The sequence below is a fragment of the Malaclemys terrapin genome, chromosome 11 (assembly GCF_027887155.1).
Source record: "Malaclemys terrapin pileata isolate rMalTer1 chromosome 11, rMalTer1.hap1, whole genome shotgun sequence".
Taxonomy (NCBI): Eukaryota; Metazoa; Chordata; order Testudines; family Emydidae; genus Malaclemys; species Malaclemys terrapin.
Window position 1 is genome coordinate 39,651,389 of NC_071515.1, and position 27,143 is coordinate 39,678,531.

The window sequence follows — 27,143 nt, forward strand, 5'->3', positions numbered from 1 at the left end:
AGTAATTTGACACTGTATCCCATAGTATCTGAAGGCTTTACAAGGTTTAAGTTGAAACTTTCACAATCTTAGTAAGGAGGACACAAAACAATGCTTGCAATTTTCTTAGGGAACAAGAACCAGGATTTAGGTCCTGATCCTGTAATGAGCCCTGCTTAGGCCTTGTATCTGCACAAATTCGCCTTGACTCCAGTGAGATTCTGCACGGGCACAAGGGTCTGCCTTTTCAGATCTCATTGCAGGGTTGGGGCCTCAGTACATTAGGAAGGCTGGGCCAAAGAGGTGTTTAATCATATTTTTGTAGAAAGCAGGTTTGAAAGCCGGTATGCTGAAACGTAAAAAGCTCTGCCAGAACTGTTCACAACAGCCACAATTTTTATATTTCATAGAAACTATATTGTGCCAAGTCCCGGATTTCCCAACTGTGCAGTCGGTAGGCCCAGATGCTGGGCTGCTCCCAAAGAGCTCTCTCTGCAGCTCAGGATGGGGAGGGTGCGAAGGTGCCTTTAAACCACCTTATGCCCTGATGATAAGACATCCTGTGCTGATCTGGTTCCTTGGAATAAATTAGAGCAGACTGAAGACTACTCTAGTCTATGCTATCTACCCATAGCCCTCAGGAGTTACAAAAGGCAGGGATTTCTGGGGAATAGGGGTGTCTGAGCCATTCCCTCTGTCCCCAGGCCACATCCCTTACAGCTGCAGGTGGAGTGGGGAGTGTCACAGGAGGTGTGGTGGGTCTACACAACCCTGAGAAGCAAATCTTCCAGTGGCCAGATCAACCTGCTTTTCACCATTCGTCTGGCACAAAGCAGACTTACTGTTAGAGAATCAGGGCAAAAGACGTAATTTTTTTTTATGGCAGCTGTGACAAAACTAATTCACATTCATTTCCAAAATAGTAATATTACTGTACATGTGCTATGTGTTAGATGTTAAACACCTAATAACTTAACCACATAGCACACTGGTGATGTAGTAGTGCAAATGAATCTGAAAACCATTGTTTGTTCATTTTGAAATGAAGTAATGGCCACTAGTTGCAAAGTGTATTTTTGTTACTAAAGAAGCAAAATTAAAATGGTAGGAAAACAATACCATTATTAGTTTCAAAAGTTATTTGCTTTGATTAAAAACACCAATAAATGTGTCTTGGTACCAGAACGGCTCCATTTAGCACTTGACATATAATAGGTTTTCTTTCCCCTCACAGTGTAATATCTCCATTGAAATATAATTATTTTGCAGATTGCTCAACTGAATGCCCTTATAAACATGCGGTTAGGGAACTCACTCCGGTGATCGTCACAGCATCATGACAATATGCACAATTGATATACATGCTAGGGATGTTGTACCCAAGCTTAGAGCAAAGAAGGTAATTTGTTGCACAGCAATTACCCTAATGCATTTTTAAAAGCATAAAATAAAGAATACTTTACTGTTGTAAAGGTACTCTGGATGCTTATGTATGGCAATGACGGAATATTTTGATTCAATCAATTTTATCCTTTTTTTTTGCTTCAGTTAGATAATTACATTTACCAGTTAAAAATGCCATTTTAAATATATATAGATATTTTGTCCAAATGTTTAAAGATGTCTTCAAAAATGTATGCAGTAATGTGACAGCAGGGTTCTCATTAAGCTAGCTCCAATTACTATCTGTTAACAATTAGTATAAACGTACATTTATTAGATAGCTTGAAAGTTTAAAAGCGTATGGAAGATAATACAGCAGTTGTGTTACGTTTTCAGACTCCATTTCACTTTTGGCCAGGTTGACCCTTGGTGTTTTCCCATTTCTCTTCTTGGAATAGCTCCCCTAAAAAGGGGAGGAAGGAAGAGAAGACTAGATGTAGATGGCTGTTGATCTAGGCCAGGGCTAAAGTCTGTGGGAACTTGGAGGGAAAGCTAGTAAATGGTTTTTTTTAACTTAACCTTTTCTTGTGCTACTTTACTGGAGCAATAACAGCAGAATAAAACTGTAATGAGCCCCAGTGCTGACATAAAATCAGCCAATCTGAAGAAAGCTGCAGTTTTTCAGAGTGTTTGATTTAGAAGGCTGAATTTTGTCCTGACCTACATGGGGTTGAACCTGTTGTAGGTGAGGGCAGAATTTGGCCCAGTTTTGCCTCGCTAGTCAGGGGCTAGAGCAAAAGGAGCCATGGGGTGGAATAAACATACTTTTTCTGTGGGAATAAACATACTTTTTCATGGGAATAAACATACTTTTTCTGTGAAATGCTGAGTATGGTACAGCTGGACACTTCAGATAGGGGAGTGTAATAGGAGGTGTGGTGAGTCTGCACAACCCAAGGATTCCCTTATACAAGATGAATCCTCCAGTGGCCACATCAAACTGCTTTTCACCACAAGACTTTTCATTGACCTCTCCTAAAAGGAATTACAGGGCTTGATCCTGCAAGGTGCTGAGCATTTTGGCCTTGAGTACTCAGTTGCTTGCAGAACTGAGCCTATATTCTCTACAGATGGATCATTAGGTGGGATAGCCCTTTTTAATAGCTTCCCCCAGTGAAAGCCATTATGATCTGGACAGGGTGACCAGACATCCCGATAAAATCGGGACTGTCCCGATTTTGAGCTGTTTGTCCCGCGTCCCAACCGATCTCTGGTCGGGATGCAATTTCTATCCTGATATTTTGCGCCGGCCTTTTTTTTTTTGCTTTCGGCCAGCCGGCAGCACTCGGCTTTTTGTTTGTTTGTTTTTGTTTTTGGCCCCCACCCCCGGTGTCTGATATTTTCTTCATCTCATCTGGTCACCCTAGATCTGGATACAAAGAGAGTCCTCTCCTGTGAATGATGCAGGGGGATAGTCAGAAAATGTTTAGCAGACTCTTGGCAGAACAGCCTGATTGCTGCATGGGCTGTTTCTGGATAGTTGTATCCAACAGGTTTGTGGAGGGAGAAGGGAATGCAAAATGTTTAAATCTGCCACAACTTCTAAGTTATGCTTAAGGTTTGCAAATGTAAACAAAACCCTGAGATCACTATAAATTAAATTTCAAATCACACTTGCTGGGCTACGTAATTTATGCAACTCTCATATTTTTACCCTGGAGATTTCCAGTGGACAAACATTCACTTGGCTGTCACAACTGTGCCACAGATGGGATGAGGACCAGGGAGACTGTCTTGTAAACATTTGTGATGCTCAGTTTCAATTTGTGATTATTCCTCTTACTGCTAGATAAGGACAGCGTTTAAAGATCAGAACCCAGGAACTTTAACAAAGGGGTCATAGAACCTCACAAGCTATAGAGATTCCCACCTTGTGTATTCCTATTTAATTAAATAGTGCCTTATCAGATATTGAATATTGTAATGCATGGCTGTCTGGGACACTTGGACCACTGGCAGTACTAAATTTCTTTGAGATTATAAAATTTAATAGAAGGCTAATTTAAAAAAAAAGAGTAAACAAAATCTGTTCTCTTCTTCAAAGTTTGTCCTATTTCATCCCTTATGTTGTACTGCAACAACGTGATGACCTATTCTTTCTGAGCGACAGTCACCCATTGGCAGAGGACTCCTGCCATGAACCTGTAGCGTGGAACACTGCTGGCCTGCCTCACCCCCGCCAACACCATTACCACACATAGAACACTACCCCCAGTACACTCCTGGAGGAATACTGATTCAGTTCAAGAATTCTATCTGTCAATCTGAGAACATGGGGAGCAAAAAGTGGTGACGTATGTTAAATTATTAATTGAAAATGGTGTGCTCAGCCTTAATAATTGGGACTTGGGTTACTTATGTAAAAGTAGGGTTTTCTGAGAAACCTCAAACACTTTGTGTGTGGCCGGGTAAAGAGTGCAAGATGTAGCCCAAAGTAACTCTCGAGAGTGGAAAAAAATTTTTACTTAAAAGAAAAGAAAGGATAATTGACCTCAGTAATTATTTTAGTGTGTCTATAATGAAAGCTCTTTGTCCAGGACAATGGTCTTTTAGCCTTGTTAACTGGTATTCTGCAAAAATGCGTAAGATTGTTACAGTTGCTGAACAAAATCCATTTGACTGAGCATAATCACTTTGTTGTGGTGCGAGGCATAATAGCAGTTGCAGCGAAAATTTGAAGCAATTTTAAATATTCTTTTCACTGAAATTGTTTATCCACATTGCCAAAGCCTTTAAGGAAGTACTGATGTTTTTCACATTGTCAGGAGCAGCTGTGTTGGTCTGCTGTGGTTGTCTACCCACTAACTAGGCAGATGGTAGACAGTAGCTGAGGTGTGTCTGCTGTATTCAGAACTAACTTTTCTGGCTTGCAGAAAGCACAGCTGCCACACTATTATGATGATGATCCTTATGTATTTCAGACATGGGAGGCCTTATATAGAGCCATGTGCTTTGAAGGGGGTGATTAAGGTCTTTAGTGCATTGAATAAGCACTTACATACTCAAACTGCCGAGCGGTGTGAAAATATGAACTCCCGGTTAATTGGAATTTTGGATAGGGATCAGGGCAGGAGGTGTTCTGTAAGAATTGAGCAAGATTGTTTGTCACAGATAAAAGCATCTTACTGTTAATATATTGAAGTAAAGACTTCTACAACAAACATTAGATACAAATGAGTCTGCTAAAAGAATTCATTTATTTTACCTCTTCTATATATGTCTTTTATTTAGAGTGACTGATAGTAGATGAAGACATGTAGAGAAATGAGTGGTTGATTAAAACCAGAGATTACCCCATGTAATTACATTTGGGGGGTGGCAAAACTCAGTTATCATGTATGAACTTTGCCAAGACAAAACCAGAGCCAAGTCTGGTCATGGATCTATGGCCTATAGAAATATAGAGCTTTACAGTACCCCAGTTTCTGCTGCTCACTTGATAGACTCATTAAAATAACAATTTCCTCATTCTCCTTCTGGTGTAGGGAGAGCTGGAAGCAGTTGAGCAGGTAGGGGTAATAAGTAGTGCTTGGGGCCTGAGGAAGCAATGAGACACTGACAAGATGCTCCAATTCCTGTTGATCTGAGGTGTTCATTCATTCTACCTCTAATCAAAAGCATTTTCCTTGCTAATAAACCATTTCATCATGCTAGTGTTAGTAGAAGGGACATGCTGTTGCCAAGTAATTAAAACTCAATCCAAGTCAATGGAAAGACTTGTTGGGTTAGGTTGCTTATGACTGAGTGCTGTTTATCAATTTGTGCCTTCACTATGTATATTTTTTCAACTCTCTCTGAAAAATCTGTCAGGTACAAAATCATATGAAATTAATATTGGCATTATTAAGGTCTCCATCATGTTAACATCATAAGCCCTGAGAGTTAACGTTTCAATTAATATTGTTAAAAATTAAATTGAAGCAATTTCTTCTGAGAGTCTTTACTGATAAGTTCCACCAGTTTCAAATTAATTGGTGGGTTCAGTTCAGTTCCTAGTGTGTATGTACTACCCCAGAATGACCGTCACCATTAATTGTTGTCTAAATAAAGAGTCAAGTATTGAATGGACATGGAGACTGACTTATCCTCTTAGGGCAGGTCTTCACTACGTGTGTGTGTGTGTCGATTTAAGATACGCAAATTCAGCTACACGAATAGCGTAGCTGAATTCGACGTATCGCAGCCGACTTACCCCACTGTAGGGACGGCAGCAAAATCGACCTTTGCGGCTTCCCGTCGATGGTGCTTACTCCCACCTCCACTGGTGGAGTAAGAGTGTCGATTCGGGGATTGATTGTCGCGTCCCGATGGGACACGATAAATCAATCCCCGAGAGGTCAATTTCTACCCGCCGATTCAGGCGGGTAGTGTAGACCTAGCCTAAGTCTTAGACTAATCCTTCAGATTAGTTTGAAATATGTTGCTGGGACAGCATGAGGAATCTTGCTCTGCTGGTGCCTATGCTATACCTTTTCTGGGCATAAAGGAGATGATTTCTGTCTCCTAAACTTGCTAAGAAGAAATGTTTTCCCCCAGCAATAAAAATATCTAAGGACATAATACCCCACAGTTCTTTCAGAGAAGTTAGATCTCTCAAAGCATTAACAAAAGTAACATGAACTTGGAATTGCTATAATAAAATACCTTTTCCTTCTTCATAATCTGTAAGGAATTTCAGTTGACCTTGAATTAGGAAGCAGTGGTGGGTGAATTTATTTCTGAAATGCCTGGTACATTGTGTTCATTGCCCGGCAATCTAACCCAATGCTATCATTCTCCATATGTCGATTTGTAAAATATAAGAACAATAACTTGCTTGTATGTGATAGAAACAGATGATAAGAAAAGACAGGAAAGGCTGGCCACTTGGTGCAATGTAAGTGGGAACAGAGAAATATGTTCAATTATATCTTAGTAGAGCTCTGGAATCAATGGCCCAGAGGAGGGTGTACAAGAGCAAACAAAGGAGGATGCCTCATGGAGCTGAAGAAAAAAGCTAGCGCATCATGATCAGGAAAGGACAAAGGAAATAGCCTGATCCCTCAGAAGCCGATGGAGGCAGACCTGCAAGCAAAGTACAAGGTGAGCAGGTTTACAGCAATAACAAAAAGTACTGTAGGGTTAGAGGATCATGTGGAGATGGTCACAGAAGAAAGCAAAAGTACTGTAGTGCTAAGGGAAAAGGTTTTCTGGAAGCCACAGATATCAGAAAGCACACTAAAGGCAACCATAAAGGTGAAGGAGATGAAGATCAAGGGTGGAGTAGAGGACTAATGATCTGGAAGAAGATTTAGAGCAAGCAGGAAGACCCCACCTGAACCAGCTAACATGAGAGATGAAAGAACACAGGGTGGTAAATAGGAGAAGTGATTTCTTCAAGTTGGTGAACAATATCAGGGATATAAAAAGAATATCAGGGATAGGAAATGAAAAAATCTGCCTGAATTGAGACAGGAAAAAAGGTGCAGAAAAGAAATGGCCTGGGAAAGTGAGGAAATTGGTGAAAGTTCTTACAAGGACACCTATATTTGGAAAGAAAAATAATTCCTGTTTTCCTCATTGTAGAGGGCATGATGGTAGACATCGCTCTATAGAAAGTAAGTAGGATGGTTTTGCAGATCTAGAGAGGGAAAGCAGCAAGGATAGATGGAGTCATGGAAATATATCTAGCCACGGAGTATATACTGTGCTGTGGAAATCCTTAATAGGGCATCATGCTGGCATGTGCTTGCATTCAGCTCATTTTTCTATCAGAATGTGATGATTTAACTTTCTGTAGTGTTAAATGTATGTAGAAATATATGCTACCAGATGACCTATGAGTTAAATGTATGTAGAAATATATGCTACCAGGTGACCTATGAGTTCAGCTCCATCAGGGCTCTACTATATGCACTTCTAGTAGGAAGAGGAAGTCTGAGACAGAAAGTAGTGAGGGTATTTGATAGTAAAGAATGAGTAAGAGAACTTCTAGGTCTGAGACCTCTAGCCCCAATAGTCTCCATCAGGCATGATTTATTTAATACACATGCATATATCAATTGAATATCTTTTCCTACAATGTAACCTCACTAATCCAATTTCACTGATCTACACACTTTGTACACAGTGTGTAGATTAGAAGGAAAAAAAGAGCTGTCTCTCCTCACTTCTTTATAAAGATTTAATAGCACGGTGCAGTAGTGAGTTCTAATGGGATTAAAATTTGTTACTTTAGAAGATATATGGCATTATAGTTACTATTCTATTATGAAGCATTATACTTCTAAAAGGAAGCTAAAATTGTCAGACTACACAAGCAAAGTACATTGTGGTGCATTAATCTCCTTTCTATTGTATTTGTTCATTTACTGCACTAACCATAAAAATGGTGGAAGACTAGGAAGAAACTTCTCCCCTGGGTAGATCTATAACAATGTTTCTTGCATCATCTTTTGGAGCTTCTGGTACTGATCCAGCTTGGAGACCAGATACTAATTGGATGGATCACTGGTCTGATCTAGTATGGAAGTTGCATTATTGATACTTGCCAATTTGCAGCATTCAATCATTTGCCGGGTCTCTCAGTTACTAGTGCAAATTAGCTAGGTTCTACTGTAATTTCTACACATGCTTTACAGATACGGTGTCTGATATTTTCTGTTTCTGCAGATGTGATATAACATTGACCCCGTCTCTTCTCTTAATCATGAACGGGGCACTTTTCAATCCTGCTATAACAGGAAAAAATGAAAGAACCAAGGACTTGGGACATTCTCTGGGAATTATGGTGTATGTTTTCAGCTGTTCAGAACAAATCGACAGAAAGGTACTGTATTGATTAAAATCATAGAAAAATCTTACAGCTTGCTAGCAATTAATGAGCTACAAAACTGGGTAGTATTCCTGCAACCCACAAGAACCCAGCACTTGTAAATTACTCCTTTCTGAAAGACAAAGTACAAATGAATCTGTAAACCTTTTACTCCGAATATTTGGGGAAAAAGAGTTTCTCAGTCTGATTTTGCCTTATTAGTAAGAGGCCTGGATATATTCAGTAATGTAGCCTCGGAGCCAAATCTTCATCTCTACTCTATCCCCTTTTGGTGGCACAGAGGGGACAGAAAGATGGCTTAAACAGCCAGCTGGAGATTCACCAAGTATGGACATAGAGACAGCATAGCTGGCTCTGTACCACCTGCTTTTCGCCCACGCTCCCTGACATGAGCAGGCAGGAGCATGTGTTCCTCAGCAAAAGGGAAGGGTCTGACATACACGCTGTGGGATATCCATGTTTTGTTTAAATTACTAGTAAATAGAAGGGTTTTTCTACACATGAGGCTTTGTGTAGTCTTTGGGTAGGTGCTTTGCATTGTTCAGAACTTCCATTTGATTTCATCTTTGTTTTCTAGCTTGAATAAATCCTGATTTTATTTAAAATAATTTTCAAATTACTGTTATTTTGGGATGAGGATTGTGAGCCATAAATGGAGAAAAAGAAAACCACCCACTGCGTTGAGCAAAATGCCCTCCTTGGGCACTTGGCCAAAGCCTCAGGCTTGGGGAGCCCTACCCCAAATATGCTGCCAGAGCAGTAGCTATGGACAGCTGAGGCATGGGAAAACCTAAAGAACCGGGGCCAAATGCAGGGGAGATACAAGTTAGACCACCTCGTCCCCAGACTAATTTAGACCCTCTCACTTTTAGTTAGGCTCTCACTCTCAGATTTTATTTGACTGACTTGACTTAGGTCCATTTTACTGGTGTGTAATGGAGTCTACAGTGGTGTAGTTTGTGCTGAGAAGCCAGAAGAGAGGAAAAGCTGCTTTAACTTGCAACTTCTTCTAGTTCCTTGGCAAGTCACACCAACTTACACCCCCTTACACATCTGTAGACTCCGTGTAAGAGGGAGTCTAACGTCAGTGTAGTGGACTCTGAATTAGTGTTAGGGGTTCAGTCTGATTCCTACCACCTTCTGCGTGACCTCTGGATTTGACACCAAGAGGCGGAGCAAGAATGAGGAACTGAAAGTGAGAGGCGATAGGGAGCACAAGAGAGAAAATCTTTAGCTGTAGCAGAGAATAAAGTTTGATTTAAAGATCTTAGAAGAGAAATGAAGTGCTTGTGTGACATCTGGAAGCCCCAGGACTGCTGGGAGCTGTAGTGCATTGATAAAAGGAGTTTGTGGTTTATTTTGTGGGTGAAAACTCAGGGCCAGATGCTCAGCATAGCATGACAGTCAATGGAGCTGTGCTCATTTATATCTGCTGAGGGTCTGGCCCTCATATTGAAGGTTAAAATGTATTAAAAACATGTTTAAATAATTTACCTTCTTTAAGGCTTTGTCCAGTCTAGTTCCAAGTGAAGACTCTCAAACAATTGTAATAGGTACAATTAAACCAGGAAAGGACACTTTGTCTTGTTACATTTCATGATGAATGAGGATGTGTATATTAGATACAGGGATTTGATAACTGAATTCCAGAAATTAATTGGCAAAAATTACAAACGTCCCTGACTTGCATGTTGTCAGCATAAAGGTGATCACTCATCTGTTATCAGTAAGTAACTTGTACAAGTAGGATCACAGTGATATTAAGCAACAGCAAAAGAACAGGTTGTAGGAAATGCCAAAGAAGAACAGGCCTTAGGTCAGTCTAGTGGGGCATTCTCCCTCCCACAGTGTCCTAGATTTGTAGAGGAAGGTTAAAAACTCCACATGCAGTATAGCACCTGTCCAGTGGTGGGATGCCATGTCATTGGCAGTTGGTGGTGGTTGTGGAATCCCTTCCCACCCCCCTTAAGCCAGACAGTTTATGCCCTGAAGCACAAGGATTGATATGCCTTCTGTCTTTGTGTCCTAACTAGCGTTACTGCAAATGTAGCATGCAGTCATGGAATGGATTTCTGAGGCTCTTCCGAGGAATGTAGACAATGCTAGAAAATTAAGATATGGCTCTTGCACATAGTATATTGAAATCTGCTGGACAAGTGGGACCAATCACAAGATTGTACTAGGATAAGGTAAAGACGATTCTACTGTGCATGAGTGTGATGGGGTATACCAACCCCACTCTGGGCCTGCAGGGGTTAATGGGAGCCTGTGGGTGCATTGAGCATGCCCTGCTACACATAAGTGTCAAACCTGGAGGGAGAAGTTAGAAGGCCTGAAACTGTCTCAGTTAGGGAGGAGTAAGGAAAAAGAGCAGATTGCTGACTCTCTCTCTTTCTCTCTCTCAGTGTTCGTGAAACCTGGCTGGAGTCAAAGATTTGAGTGGGACTGCTGGCAGACAGAGCCACTCTGAAGGAAGGTAGACCTGCAACAGGGAGCCCACGGCAGTTGGGCAGGGGCTGCAGAAAGTGCATCCACCCAGGACTCTTCATGCTGGTGGAGGGGTCTGCAGGGACCAGGAAAACTGCTGAGTCAGGGACTGTCCTGCAAGGGGAGCGGAGAAAACTCTCCTTCAGTAAAACCAGCTGGTTAGCAGAAAGTGCTGACAAGCTCTGCAATGAGCCTGTGCCAGGGGCTTAGCAGGAATGGAACTGATATAGTGGGAGCCCAGAAAGAGGCTGAGGTAAAGGGAGAAGTAGGAAGTAGCCCAGGGAGGCAGCAAGGGGTCTGGGTAGTCAGACCTTGACTGCCTATCCAAGGGTCCCTAGACTGGAACCCGATGAAGATGAAGGGCCTAGGTTCCCCTACCAGCCTTCTGAGGAAAGTGGAGTGCCCTTGCCCCCCTCCACTCATGGGGTAAGGGTTATTGAAACATCTGACACTAGAGGTAAGGACTAATGAGTCTGGGCTCAGACTGGGGTTCCAATGGGAAGTTGAAGGGATATTGGTTTACACTGAGAGGCGCAGGCCTATAGTGACCAAGCTGGAGGGCCAAGATGCAAGAAGAAGCAGATCACCACCAGGCTGGGATAGTGCTGTCAGCAAGGGCGCTAAAGGAGAAGAGCCTGCTATGCCATGCCCAGCCACCTGGGTGTGCCAGCTGGTGAGTCACACAATTGCAATAAGTCTAAAGGATACAGAGCACTGCCTTGTATAAACCAGAAAAATTCAGAGACCAAAGTGAGAGCTACACTCATCATTGACCCTGATGAAAACAGTTTCAGTTCTTTGATTTGAGTATGAATTCAGATTGAATTAAGTGGAGAGGATTGTTGAGTGAGAGGGGAAGTGTGTTTTTGGATGCAGTCTTATCCTTGCTTGCTGATTTTCCCTCACATAATTAGTTCATTCAGAAATAGTCTGATTGACTAATGGTATACCCTTAATTTTTATAGCCACTATTGCTGAGGAGATTATGTATGTTGTACTACTGTAAGCAAGAAGTTGCACTGCTTTAGAATCTAATTCATTGCTATGATGTGTGTCTTCTTTTTTACTGGATCTGATCTACCTTATTTTACTAACCATCTTGATTTTAAACTAATACTTCAAAAATAGAATAGTATGACCCTCTTGTTAGGCTGTTTCTTGTTCTTTCTTTTCCCAGAGACTATAAGAAATTGCCCCCTTAATGTCAAATGATAGGCATATTTGCCAATCAACTAAATAAAATGCACGTATGGCTTAACCCATAAGTGCGTGGTGGTAGATAAAAATATGGGTGAGTGTTTTGATAGTGCAGTTCGTTTAGCACTAGGACTATGTAAGAGAGACTCGAAATGGAAGAGAAGCTCAGATTGTGCGCTAGCATGTCATGTAGATCATACAATACAGCTCCTCCAGTACACGCTTACTGTCTTGATTGCTGTGTTGATACAGGCATCGGCTCATAATGTGTTGAGGCAGCCAGAGATGTCAAAGAATGCAATTTTAGACTGTTTCTGTGTTAAAGTGCATGTTCTCAGCAGAATGGGTTTACCCTCATATCAAAGACGTAAGTTTGACACCTTGAAAGGATGCCTGGAATATTTGGGTAGACAATACACTGACGGGCAAAAATTAAAAATCTGTTCATTTGGACCTGTTCTTGCTCTTGCTATTTTTGGGCCAGATTATGTCGCGTTGTTCAACTGATGCACAAGGGGAGGGTGCAAGGAGCCCCCTTGTTGCATTCCTGTGCCCCAGTAAGTATAATTGCCATTCTTGTTCTCCCTACAGTGCAGAAATTGCTGATGTTGCGCACCCCCCTCTGGCAGAAGACACCCTGAAAGAGAGAAGATGGAAGCAGGACCGTGGTCCTCCTGTCTTCCCTATGCATCGGGCAGCACAACTGGCTGGATGCATGCAGGATTAAGCTGCATCCCCTGAAGAAATATACTGATTGGTGCACCCTGCATGCCCCCTGAGAAGCTCTATGGGAATTTCTGCCTCCTTGAGAAATCACTTCATGGGGCAGTGCATTTCTAATGTGAGACTGTGCCTGAAAAGGTACTGTTAAGAGCCCTGTTTTTTGCAAAAGATCAGAGGGCCTGAATTGTCCTAGCAGGTGATACACTACTGACCTATTGGTGTCAAGTATCAGGGGGTAGCCGTGTTAGTCTGTATCTACAAAAACAACAAGGAGTCTGGTGGCACCTTAAAGACTAACAGATTTATTTGGGTATAAGCTTTTGTGGGTAAAAATGCTTGCATCTGAAGAAGTGAGATGAAAGCTTATGCCCAAATAAATCTGTTAGTCTTTAAGGTGCCACCAGACTCCTTGTTGCTTTTACTGACCTATTAGCGCCTCACAGCTAATACACAATGTCCCATGGAACAGCTCCTTTTGTACCAATCTCAAAAGGTACAATGTGCTGTCAGGGACAGACTTAGCCATCACTTTAGCACTTGCTACATATACATATATCCATTCAATTTAATGAAATAAACTGGGCTGAAAGGAGTGAACCAAACCTACCTCCTGTATTTAAAACATACTACTCTGTTCTATCTTAGTATTCTAGGGCCAGATCTCACCACTTATACTTTTCTCCCATCTCCCCCTCGTTAGCCAACTGCAAATATCTACAAAGATTTATGCCAGACTGGAGTGTGGGGTTGCTTTGATGAATACATTTCTGTGGAGGTGCTGTCTGTGGTAGCTGGTCAAGTTAAAACCACACAGGAAAAAAGGACCCAGAAACAAGGTAATTTTTCAGGTTTAATTATGTGCCATCCTATGGCACAACAACCTGTTTCTTAAGGTTTAATGTTTTAGGGGAATCCATTGAACTGAAAACAATAGTGGGGATCTTCATAACACTTAATCTGGGATATGCAGAAAGAGCAGAACTTCCCGAAAACTTAGTTCTTTTTCAGTAAATATAAAATCTAAGATTTTTTTTCTCTTTGCAAATTAATGGCCCAGTATAGCAGTATTTAGGTAAAGCTCATACTAACAGGAACCCCACCCCCTGATGAAACTGAAAAGATTGAGGAACTAGCATCAGATCAATTTAACAATAAAATCTTAACGTGAGTCCTTATTTACAGTAGTGCACTTCTCCATCAGAAGATAGAGATTTTTGAAAACTGTGCAGGGGCTAATGTCAGGATTCTAACTTTCTTGGAATATAAATAAGGGAAGAAAATTTCCACATTTTATAACTCATTCTATAAGCTTGATCCTGCCTGTTAGCTATTTCAGGTATTCATATTGCTTAATAAATCTCCTGGAAAATCTATTCCAACAGTACTTTCTTTCTTGTTTGTTCCTGGAGAAACCTCTTCTTGTTAAAGTAGGGTTACCATTCGTCCGGATTTACCCGGACATGTCCTCCTTTTTGTGCTAAAAATAGCGTCCGGGGGGAATTTGTAAAGCACTCACAATGTCCGGGATTTCCCCCCGGCAGAGCAGAGCGAGCGGCTGGGAGGGCTGCAGGGAAGTCCCGGGCTGGACTCAGGAGCAGCTGTAGAGGAGCCAGATCCGCCCTGCATTCTGAGCCGGCAGCTCCCTTGCAGCCCAGTCCGGCAGCACTGTGCAGGGCCAGGGACCGGGTTTTGTTGTGCAGGGCCAGGGACTGGGTTTTGTTGTGCTGGGGAGCTCAGCCACGTGTCCGGCTCGGCTGCACAGAGCCCAACACCCTGTTCTGAGCAGCAGGGTAAGGGGGACCGGGGGCAGGAAGGTTCTGGAGGTGGCAGTCAAGAAACGGGGGGGGGGGCTTTTTGGGGGGAGTGGAGAAAGTTTTGGGCAGTCAGGGTACAGGTAGGGGGTAGGGTCCTGGGGGGCAGTTGGGGGGGGTCTTAGGAGGGGGCAGTTAGGAGACAAGGAACAGGGAGTCTTAGGTAGGGGGTGGGGTTCTGGAGGGCAGTTAGGAGCAGGGGTCCCAGGAGGGGGCAGTCAGGGGACAAGGAGCAGGGGGGGAGTGTTTGGGAGTTCTGGGGGGGGCTGTCAGGTGGCAGGGGTGGGGAGATGGATCGGAGCAGTCAGGGGACAGGGAGCAGAGGGGTTTAGATGGGTCGGGAGTTCTGGGGGGGGGGCTGTCAGAGGGTGGGGAGTGGTTGGATGGGGCGTGGGAGTCCCAGGGGTCTGTCTGGGGGTGGGGGTGTGGATAAGGGTTGGGGCAGTCAGGGGACAAGAGGCAGGGAGGCTTAGATAGGGAGTGGAGTCCTGGGGGGCAGTTAGGGGCAGGGGTCCCAGGAGGGGGCAGTCAGGGGACAAGGAACGGGGGGAGGGTTGGGGGTTCTGGGGGGGCGGGAAGTGGGAGGGGCAGGGGCGGGGCTAGGGCGGGGCTCCTCCCGTCCTCTTTTTTTCTTGCTGAAATATGGTAACCCTAGTTAAAGACTAAAGTAAAGTGATAAATTGCATCTATAACGACTAGATCTAGACAGGTATGCCTATTTAAGATGACAGAGAAAAAAATAAATTCTCATAGAATTATTAAGGATTTTTTGTCTGAAAGTTTCAAGGGATGCTCATTCCCAGAAGTTCCCAACTCAGTCTGTGTTTGATTTCTCCCTCTTCATCTCTTGTATTATTCTATAGAAGGGTATATGTTTTCTTTTTGAAAATTGACTTGGTGTCAAATGTTTCTCTTGTGCTTATAAAACTCTCAGGTAGTTGTTTAATCTAAGGCAAGAATATTTTGATCTACAAACTTCTAGTGAGTTTTTTGGTTTTTGGTTTTCTTTTTGCTGCTTAATCCTGTCTTTTTTCATTAACAATTTTTAGCTATATAATTTTTTGGTGCAATCCTGGTGGAGGATTCCTTGCCCAGAGAGTAGAGACCAAATTCAGACATGTGTATTCACATGTGTCTCCTCTGAAGTCACTGAAGCTGTGCTTGTTTACCGCAGGTTTGAATTTGGCTCTATGGCTATAAGGTATCAGCAGTGTGATTTATTAATTATTTCCTGATTCCTGGCTTTGGGTTGGCCTGTTGGGCTCTTCTTCCTTTTTTTCCAACTCCCTTACTCCACCAAATCCAAGTAACAGAAGAGTGAGTTAGTTTCCTTGCTCAGTGGACTGGGAGGGTTTACAAGGTAGAGTTTATAATGCACGTAGAGTTGTTTAATGGTTGGGTGAGAGCGCCAAGTTTTGGACAAGTTTAATCATAAGTGTTTATTCCGTTTCAACAGAGTATATCCCTTTCATAACAAATGTATGTAAATATTGAGATAAAATACCATTTGACAAGATAGTTGGATATGTTTCATTTTATTAACACGTTAGTCATCTTATCCTGCTCAGAGTAATATGTGAATATCAGATACACGTTAGATTAGCATAATCTTTTCAGCCAACATTTGTTCTCTGAGGTTTTTGATTACATTATTTTAATTAAGCAATAAAATATGACAGGCACTGGATTTCAAGGTGAGTTTAAAACTTCTCAATTGATATTATAAAGCATGAGGCTGAAGGCTGAGTGACTTTAACCATTCAAAATGTGCATTAGTGATCACCTTTAAATGCACTGGTTGGAGTGCCCTCTGCCATTCTTAAATGGAATTTATACCTTACGTTAAAAGAAACAGACATGTGCATTTATTGGTTGTTGTAGTCATGGGCAGGACTTCATTGACAGCCAGAAAACTCCAGTTATGTTCTAAAGCCATTGCCTATTGCCCAGAAATAGGTTTGACTATGACTGCACAGTGCTTTCAAATATATTCAGGTCACGACTGTCCAGAAAGGAAACCGACTGCTTCTGTCCTTTGTGGAATCACATAATTAAGTGCGGAAGGATGAGATTTTTTTGTATTGGTAAAAGCCAGTAAAACTTTGATTTTACCGTACACACTCAAACTGATGAAAAAATGTTTCAATCTATAATCACTGAAATTTACAGATAGGCAACGTAAGAGAGATGCTGCTTGAGAACTTCTTAGAGTTCATATATTTTGACGTGATATTGACAATTTGTGTTGTGATGATTACAAGCTTTAACTTTTTGAATCTTAGCATCAGCTGTCATGAAATGACTCCGTGACCAACCCTCTTGTTGTCTGTCTACCTGTAATTTCAGGCCATTGTGAAAATTTAAATTGATAAAAATTGGAAAAATTGCTTAAAAACCATAATTTTGTGAAAATGTAAATAATTAAAAATAAAAAAGCTTTAAAATCGATGTAACCTGTCAAAATTATAATAAAAGTCGAATTCGTCAAACCTACACAGTAGGAGTAGGTGTCATATGTTAGGAATAATTAAAATAAATCAGTGTATAGATCCCAAAGAGAAATAATGTCTAAATAATAGGCTCCAAGGAAGAGAAGTTAAAGTGTTGGTGTATTTGTATTTGGTCACTGGAAAAATAACAGGCATCTCTTGATTTGAGTATGTCTTTATTGTATTTCGTGGCTGGTTGCATAATTCTTGGTACGTTAAGTTCGGAAATGCTTGTAATAAAAAATGTCAACTTATTTTAAACAGTGATTTAAGTATATTTACTCAATTTTAGTTTACTATGCAAAATCAGGGGTTTATTTGATGCAGCTTGGTTTCTAATTTTTTAGGATAATTATGACTGGTGACTCAGTCTACCTTAGTTGCAGCTGGATAACTGAAATAAGAGGTTTCAGAGTAACAGCCGTGTTAGTCTGTATCCGCAAAAAGAAGAACAGGAGTACTTGTGGCACCTTAGAGACTAACAAATTTATTAGAGCATAAGCTTTCGTGGACTACAGCCCACTTCTTCGGATGCATATATAGTCTCTAAGGTGCCACAAGTACTCCTGTTCTTCTTTTTTTTGAAATAAGAGGGCCGAAGCAGACCTGAAGATCAGGTTACTTTTTCTGGAATTGTGCTATTAAGAGATTATTCAGTGGCGGTTTTAATTAGAGAAAAACTGCCATAAAAATATCTGGACCTATGTGTATCTTCCAGTTTCCTGACTTATCCAAAGACTTCCTAGCTTCCCAGAGTTTAAACAAAGAGGAGTCGAACTTTCTTACTATTTTTGGTTAAAAGCATATTCTTGTGAACATTTCTTTTAGTGCATGTAAAATAATCCCAAAGAGTTCATAATTGCATAGGATTACTTAGACTAGCAATAAAAACCCATAAATTTCCTGATTCCCCTCTACCTGTTGTGTTCTGTAATCCTGGTGGCAGGTAATGTTTGGTGGGTGGGAAGCGAATCCTCTCATTCTCTGGTACATAGGTTATCTTTAAGAGCATCCCCCTTCCTCATTCCAGTGTGATGATCTAGTCTAGGGCAGACAGGCAGACCACTCTCCTCTCTGATGAACATAGAGACTTCAGGTAACATGAGTGGTTTCCTGTTCTGAACCTCAGTAAATTTTGGTTTTGATTCTGTTTACGAAAGAGGCAAAAGAAAAAGTTCAGTTTTGTTGCTTTTCCTGTCTTTCATTTAAGCTGTTTTAGAGAAATCATCCAGATGCCTAGCTGAACAATTGGAACTTTCAGAATGAGAGATTGAAAGATTGATTGATTGTTAACCTGGAATTCTTTGTAGGTTCAACATAAATCTAAAAACTCAAGAGATTGACTTGGCCCTTTATCAGGAAGTTGTGGTATCACAGTTTTTATAATTTATAATGACATTGGGCAAGGTGTGCTGTATGCACCAGAGAGGATCTTGAACTGTAACCCATTAAGGGGTAGGGAGAATGTCATATTCGAATTCTCAGATCCAAACCCAGACTGGATCCAAAACTAGAAAGGCGCATTGACAGGATCCAGTTTAGCTATGACTCGAGATGATGGAAATATCACATGAACCACTGATCTCATAAATTTTACACCATTTGGAGGCAAATGTAGAGTACGGTTTGCAAAATTCAAGAGCCACAGTACATAACCCTAGTTTAAACATAATCTGGATTTCATCTGAACAATGCCTCCTCAATCTCTTTCTTAGTGGGGTGCGTGTGACTGTGGACTGAATATTGTATATGTCTAAAGGTAATATCACACCATGGAACAGACATTCATGCATTTTGTTTAACAGGAGATACTGAAGAGAACAATAAGACATGAAAGCGTTGGCTTTTACACATCATTTTCTCATTCACAAAATTAAGTAATTACATTCTGGGGAAAATACACTGCATTGAGTACACAGTATCCAGTCTATGTCACTACAGGTAGCAGCTTGAGTTTAACTAGCCATATGGATTGTAATTGTCTAAGTATGATTAATTCATAATGTTTGTTAATTTTATGCCTCGTATTATGGTTTGTTATTATTTCATTTAATTATAGTGTCAGTCTTTTGGGGGGTTTTGAGAGCCTTCAGGAATTTTAATCTTCCTAAAATAGTAACTAATGATGTCCCTATATTCCTGGATCTCTCAATGACTTGTTCCCATTGCTGGAAGTTCCATGGAAAAGGGATCTGAAGTTCGAACAGATGGTGCATCAGTCCATTGCAGAACTCCGTTTGCAGCCCGAGGAAAACTTTATACTGAAGGTGGAAATAATGGCTTTCTGCTTAGCTTATTGTAAATTCTAAATGGGGTGATTGAAGGCTATAATAATTACTGTTGTTTGATGCCTGGAGGTTTCAACATCTGGCTAATGCCTTTGCTTGCTGCAGCAATAAGCAAAGGCAGTACAGTGCTTTCTGTTTCTTTGTTTTAAATAGATTATATGTTCTATTGATTTAGATAGTAGGAAATTTAATTTTAGTTTTAATTGATTTGCTCAATATTAGCATGGCACATATTACAGTACTGTCCATTTCAGCTCTGGTCTTCTGCCTTTAGTGACCTGGATTTTATTACATGTTAGCTTAAGTTTTATTTTCTTTGTTAAGCACTTTGTAGCCTCCATTAGAGACAAATCCAAGTGACAAATGCAAGTTAAATTTAGCAAAAGTGGCTTTTGTCCTCCGGCAAGGTTCAAGAATAAATTAGTAGGGAGACTGACACAGCTGAAGACGGGATCTTGCAAGTGACAAAATGTTCATTAGCCTACCCTTGTTGTACCTGCCATATGCGCAGATGACATACTTATGTCACCAATATGACTGGTCTATACTATCCTATTATCTCATTTAAAAAAGAACATTCTCATGAGCTCTCACTAGAGAATAATAAAATTATTTATTTGTCCCTATTTATGCTGTTTCTTTCCTTTTTTGCACGTCGCTCAGATTAGATAATGAAAACAGATTGATGGGGTTCATTTCAGAATGTAGGTGCACTGTCATATGCTGCTGACACACTTGTTCAACTGCCTGGCATGTTGTCTTAGCGTGGCATTGCCAGAACACTACTGGAATTAGTCATCTAAGCCCTCACTCAGCGTTCCCTCCCTACTCAGCAAAGAACTGAAGTTCATGCTTATCATTAGGCATGTGCTTATGCCCCCTGGCTTTAGTGGGACTAAGCATGTACTAAATGCTATGCTGAATTGTGGCCAGATCACCTAATCTAAAGTACAATAAGAAAAATATTTGAGCAGGATTCTTTCTTTTAAATATCTGCTGCTTTTTGTCTTTGGTGATTCAAGGTCCGGCAATTAAGTCTAGACTGGTCAATTTCATTCTAGACTGTCACCTGTTCAGGGCAAGTACTGCCTTTGCTTACATAACTGCAAAATGCATGTACTATTTGTCATACAAATAATGGGGCCAAGCCTTGTGGTCCATACATTTTTATTCAATCCTTACTCAGGCAAACTCCTAAATAAAGATGACAGGATTTGGCACATCACTAATGATATTTTATAGATGGTATCCCTTTATTTCTCATACATTTCGTATAATGTTTGGAGTGAGAGAAAAATGCATGAAATACTTGTCTATTCACAAGGGTTTTGTAATTATTTTGTTTTATAATGAATGCTAAATTTTGGGCCTAAAACTAAGTGTCTGTTTCCCTTCAATTTATGGAGCTTTATTATTTCAAAACTTTCATGTTAAATCTCTAGTTTAAACATGTATTTGTCGTCTTTACAAGAAAATCCCCAGGAGGAGGATGGGTGAGGCAGGTACAGACATGAATTTACATACATAGAAAGCATTGCAAATAAATATATGAGAATAGAAATCTTCCTAATCCTATTGGATTACATATTTCTCTTTCTACTGGTCCTCCTAGATCACATTGACAATGTATTTCTAATTAACACTAAACCCAGGGTGTCCAATCTGTAGCCCTCAGGGTTGCAAGTTCATAATCACCTTGGCTTGGAACAAGCACACTGTTCAATATGAGAGTCACTTCTGACTGATGGAGAGTTCTGTGTACGCTTGAAAGCTCGTCTCTCTCACCACCAGAAGTTGGTCCAATAAAAGATATTTCCTCGCCCATTTTGCCAGTCACTTCTTTATACAATCTGGGGCTCTGATCTTGTTCTCAGGTAACAGGTGATCAGCAGACAAAGGGTGAAGCTTCAAAAGACTGAGTTCTTGCATAACTGGAGGGCATACGTTGTTTCAAATAGTCCTTTGATGCTCATAATACTTCCCAGGGTTTACATTAGTCATAACTCTCTCCAGAGACTTTACATACACTCCCTCAATAATACATAAACATTTTCATTCTTAATACAATGAGCTCCTAAAATACTTAAACTTAATTCAATCAGGTTTGTCCAAGACATTGCAGGCAGGTGCCCTATCTGTCAGAGTATACGGTTTTCCTCTGCAGGATCATAGGGAGGATAGCACAAAGAGTAGCAGTCGAAAGAGGAATTTCATATTCCCACCTTTCAATAAAATAAAAATGTTCTACCAATTCCATGATCTAATTCTGCCAAATTAGGTCTCACTTTGACATATAGCTATGTTGCTAGAGAAATCTCAGAATTACATCAAATATAAAACAATAAATAGTAGAGACTGAGTTGTAGGCAGTTCAGTGAGTTATGTAGCCAGTGGCACAACACATGGTATCACTGCTCCATGTGTATCTGCACGGTGGGGTAATCACTTGTAAGCTGATTATCGTGTGTGTAGGCTCTTTTATTATTTTTAATGTTTTCTCTGTAGTGCTTTCACTTTAAGAATAAATGTGCTTGCTTTGAAAGAGCTGTGTGATAACTTTTAACAATGAACAATTAGTGCTAGCTAATCAACCCCTGGTGTCTTCCCCCTTTTACAGTGTTGACCACAGTGTTGCTAACATTTCAGATGATTCCATATCAGATGCAGTGAATCCAGGGCAGATGACAAGTTGGAACTGGTTAACTGAGTAGCTCAGTGGGATGCAAAGTAACAAAAGGGAGAAGTGTCAGAGGTGCTGATGGAGGGCAGCTAATGCTGGGAGTGAGAGCAGAACAGCAGCCAGCGCTACTGAGAGTGGCTAAACCAACTGATCATCCATTTGTAATACAGTTTTTAAAAACTAGACTGAAATCAAGAATAGGGGCATGCAAAGCTTGGAATTGTCCTGGTTTCTCATGACCCAGCACCACACTGCCAGGTGGTGAGGGAATAAAGATCTAAATAATGTATAGTGTGACTAGGGACTTATTATGATTTTGACACATTTTGCCCCTTTGACTGCTTTCCTTTCCTCTTTCTGAACTTCGTGTCCCTCCATTGTCTCTCAAACCTTTTCTCTGATTTCTGACACATGAAAGCGCTATTGGGGTTGATCTCCTCCCTGTAATGTACATCAGCTATATGTTTTCAGAGATCACTCTTAAACCTGTATTGGGCTGTTCTGGAAATGTAGGAGTAATTTCTAACTTAAAAGGGTTTTCTGAGTGATTTAAATGGTGTTATGGTGAATAACCCATCTTGTGTTTAATGGATTTTCATTCGGTTGAGGAACAGACATCTTTGAAGTGCATCTGCAGTAAGAGGTGTCTATGGACCGTTAATCAGTTTCTGGTATGGCAGTTTCTATGTTCTCACAGTATGATTTCAGAGGGAATCTTTGTTCTGGTACAAATGCAGATGAACATTCTGGAAACAAGTATGGAAGTTATGCTTGGCCTGGTCTTAGCAGGGGTCCCAAGGCTACCCACTATATGTGAGCATCTGTTATATGCTGTTGCTCACCGTTTTTTGGCTGTAGAAACAGGATCAGGAGTAAATAGAAGCTTAATTCCTGTTTCTCACTTCCCTGGTCCCTATCCCTGGTATGACCTGGTGGGGAGAGACACAAAAGTAGTACACCTCTACCCCTATATAACATGACCCAATATAACACAAATTAAAGCAGCACTCCTGGGGGGGGGGCTGCGCGTTCCGGTGGATCAAAGCAAGCTCGATATAACGCGGTTTCACCTATAATGCGGTAATGCGATAAGATTTTTTGGCTCCCGAGGACAGCGTTATATCAGGGTAGAGGTGAACATATCTGGAACAACATGCCCACCCGCTGAAAAGCCCATGCCTGAGCCACCAGGAAGAGCCCCATTTCCCATATGGTTAATTGGAGGAGGTGGGAAGAGGGGGAAGAAGAAACTTCTGCCTGTGAGAGGAAGACAAGAACATTCTCTCCTTCCTCACACCCATTTAGTTAGCAAGAGCTCTTGCCTCTGCCTCAAATAGCCACATGAAGACCTACAAAAATAAGACTCTGCCAAGTGATGGGGAGGAGAGGGAGTTTTGTTGTTGTGAGGATGGTGGATGATGGTAAGGAGGAAAGAGAGAGACTGGGCTTGGGGGAAGAGACAGGTGGGTGACTATGGCAGTGAATCTCACTGTGTGTGTATGTAGATTTTTTTCATTGGTGACATTTGTTAGAGAGAATGTTTGAAGTCTTGTCCTGATAGCATAATTCCTGTCAGCTCTATCAGTCTCCAGAATAGTAAACTCTATGTAGTAGTAGAGAAAAGAAGGAACGGAAAGTGGAACCCAGTGGTGTGTTGTCACTACGATTAGTTTTCTCAGGTTGGCAGCCAGCACTATTAGTGTGACATAATGTGGGAGGAGGTTTATGGATGGAGAGTATCCTAGTAGCGCTTGACAAAGTTGTAACAGCAGCAGAGCATGCTCCTCTAGGTTGGATATGCTTAATGAAGCAGAGAAATCTTCGTGGACTATGAGACTAGTGTCCATGAGAGTGACTGTAGTTTGCTTTATGAGGCTGAGTGAGCTTTGTGGTAGATGAACAGGGAGCTGAGGTACGCTATGGAAATGACAAAGTTCTGTTTCTAACTTACAATTGTGCAAAATCTATTATATTAGTTTCAGAAAAATGTGCCTAATTTTCCTGGACATATTCAAATAGAACTTCCAAAAATAATCACCAAGATGGCTTTCCTTCTCTATGTACTCTGATAGAAACCTTGTGTTAAACAGAACAGCACCACTGTAATTTTAGTGGTTTGCTATAACTAGAACTACATTCTGCACATTGTAATAACAATATGGTGATATTTTGCTTGCATAGCTTCCTTTCCTCACCAAAGTGTTCAACAGAAAAAAAATCAACATAATAAAATACCACCCTCCTAAAATACAATTAGATACCCAAATGAGGAAAGCTCATCTTAAAAAAGAGGAGAAGGGGCATCCAGATCAAGTAACAGCTTGAATAAAGTTATTAACTATAGAGTCAACAGTGATTCTAAACTCAACTTTGAAAATCAAATATATTCAGGAAAGTATTGAAACAATTTGGACCTTTCATTCTACTTTACTATGGTCTAAGTGGAGATTTACTACACATAAGTTAACTATAAATGTGTTCCACTGTATTTTGAGACCCCAGGACTTTGCTGTAAATGCAGTTGTGATGTGTCTTACCTCAAAGCCATAGGAAGCTTCATTCCTATGTCTTTCATTCCTTGAATTTATCACATACCTGAATTCCTTTTTGATAGTCACTGCTGTCAGTCAAGAATGATGTTAGAAAGTGCAGAGAAAGAGTATAATAAAGGCTATACAATTATTACTGTGAGCGATTGCATGTATGTTGTGTACTGATTCTGAGATGTATGTTGTGTACTGATTCTGAGTTAGGAATGGCTAACCCTGGCACAGTTAAACACATCTGAAGTTTCCCATAATTTGACAATGTTCACCTCTTCTGGATGATTACGTCTCTAGGGTGGTTCACTAAGTTAACTGTTGGGCAAGAAAATTCGTGTGTCTTGTCCCACGCTTTATCCTACCCCCACTGAAGAACACATTCAGGAATAATTTTGTGAATGGAGAGGAAAATAAAATCCTGAATATTAGTTTGTTTGTTACAGTCCCCTAATTATCTAGTGATGCCGGTAAACTGCATCAGCCAGTGTATCAAGTGTATTGCTCATTGTCACTGTTCATTTTTAGGTCACACAATTAGAAGAGCTGCTAGCTGTGAGACCCTCCGGCTTTGTAGTTGGGAATGGTAGACCAGGTTAAAATCAGGTAAACTACACATTGAAGTACCTCCCTAAAACATCTGTTCTGCCTGCTAATTGAATGCTTTTAAAGGAAATATTTTGGTAAGACGTTGTGTGTAGCAAGTTCATTAGGATGCATTAACAGCATGAGGCCAGAATACAACAGATTCTATGAACCATGCTTTAGTTCACACTCCTGTTAACGTGAATGAAATTGGTGTATTACGCAAATGCTGAGTCTTTTGTGGATATGTTAGTGATCTCTAATGTTCTGGTATTGAAATGTCTCATTTTATAATTGATTTTTGATTGGATCTTCAGGGTGTGTTTTTTTTTTTTATTTTGCTTTCCTGTCCTTTCACTTTTGCTGTGTTATATCACTGTATGTTCCATCTCATATATTGCCATTGTTGCTTCTTAGGATTTTCTGCAGCCAAACAGAAGCACTTTCTTTTTCACTGAAATACCCATTTGCTGTGTGTGAGGTTTATGATAACCATAGTTTGCACTTTTATATCATCTTTCACCCAAGGGTTTGAAAATGCTTTACAAATATTTGATTTACTTTTTTTTAATATAGTCAAAACCAACAATTAAAATTAAAGCTGCATCCAGTGAGCCAGGCAGGACCACTTCAATGCCAAAAAAAAAAAAAAAAGAAAGAAAAAGGAAAGAAAAGGGTGGACAAAATCATCAATGATGAACTAACCTAACTTAGACCAAGCCCATGATGACATCTACAGATAATGCCTACGTGTCTGGTTTATGGTACATCTCATTGTTCTTTATACATTCTGTAGTACGTTTGCAGAGGAGGAGGCCCATAAATGGGATCTCTGAACTGTGAACAGCTTTTTCCTGGCCCAATCCAGATGACACCTAGGGACCTGGATGACATTAGCAGCATTGGAGAGACATGGCAGGAATCGGAGGAGAAGACACTTCCTTCAAATATCTCAGTCCTACATTAAATAATTTGAGGGGAAAATTAAGCCTCAAAACATCCTTAAGAGGTCAGAAAGAATTATTTTCTCAAATTTACAGGTGGGTAAACTGAGGCACAGAGCTCAAATGAGTTATTCAAGGCCACACAAGTTGTTCATGGCAGAGATGGGAATAAAGCCCAGGAGTCCTCATTCCCAGTCACCTGCTTGAGGACTGATGATCCAAGTCAATAAGGGTTTCTCTTAGGTTCTTGTTCTTTTTGTTTACTCAGCCGAACCCTCTTAAACAAATGCTAGTAAAAGAGAAAAAATGATTAAAATTTGTTTCATGTGTTGGATATGGGTTCAGTCTTACAATATCCATCTTTGGTGGCTACTGTCCCGTTCAAGCTCTGTAGTTGCTGAGGTTACTCCCAAGTCAGAGAGAAGAAAAATGTAACTTCCTTGTGGCTGCGTTCTGTCTTTTAGATATTAAAGACGTTGCAAAACACCTATTCTAACATGAAGCTGAACCCATTCTGGAATGATATCAACCCTAAAGCTGTCACCACAGATGAACTTCTTGGGTTTCTTTATCCATCAACAAGGGAATGGGAAGATGGTATTGCCAAGAATATACTCAAATGAAATTAGCCAAATTTAAGATTTACATTGATTCCATGGTTATGGTAAATGGGAACTTAATTTCTTTCTTCAATAACTGGAAGGCTTGTTTTCATCCACTGTGAGGGAACTTTCTGTCATAGCCCCCGATGCCCCCAAATGGACTGTGCTAGATGAGATATTGACCCTATGTGGATTGAATCATGGATGACAGACAGGTTTGTGTGTATCAAATTACTAATAATCCTGATCTACGGGATGGAAACATATGTATCATAGTCTTTCAGAACACCTTTCCTTTAAATCAATGTTACAGACTATACAATGAAACTGGTCTCATACAAGAATTCACGTATGTATTTAATTCACTTACTGGGAAGAAATTAATCTGTGTGTATATATGTGCAAATATATATTTTTTGATTACGATGTGCAAAAGTAGTACAAAAGTACAAAACTTATGTAGTACAAAAGTAGTCTACATAAGTAGACTGTAAAAGCCAAATTCACGGTCAATCTCCAACTGGGTATTCTGCTCTCTCTAGATGCATGTTTGGTGTTTTC

The 27,143-nt window shown here is 40.6% G+C and overlaps 1 pseudogene; it reads left to right on the plus strand.

The window, feature by feature from the left end:
- LOC128845246 (dynein axonemal heavy chain 11-like) overlaps nucleotides 1–27,143 on the plus strand; it is a 233,488-nt pseudogene that overhangs the window by 31,963 nt on the left and 174,382 nt on the right.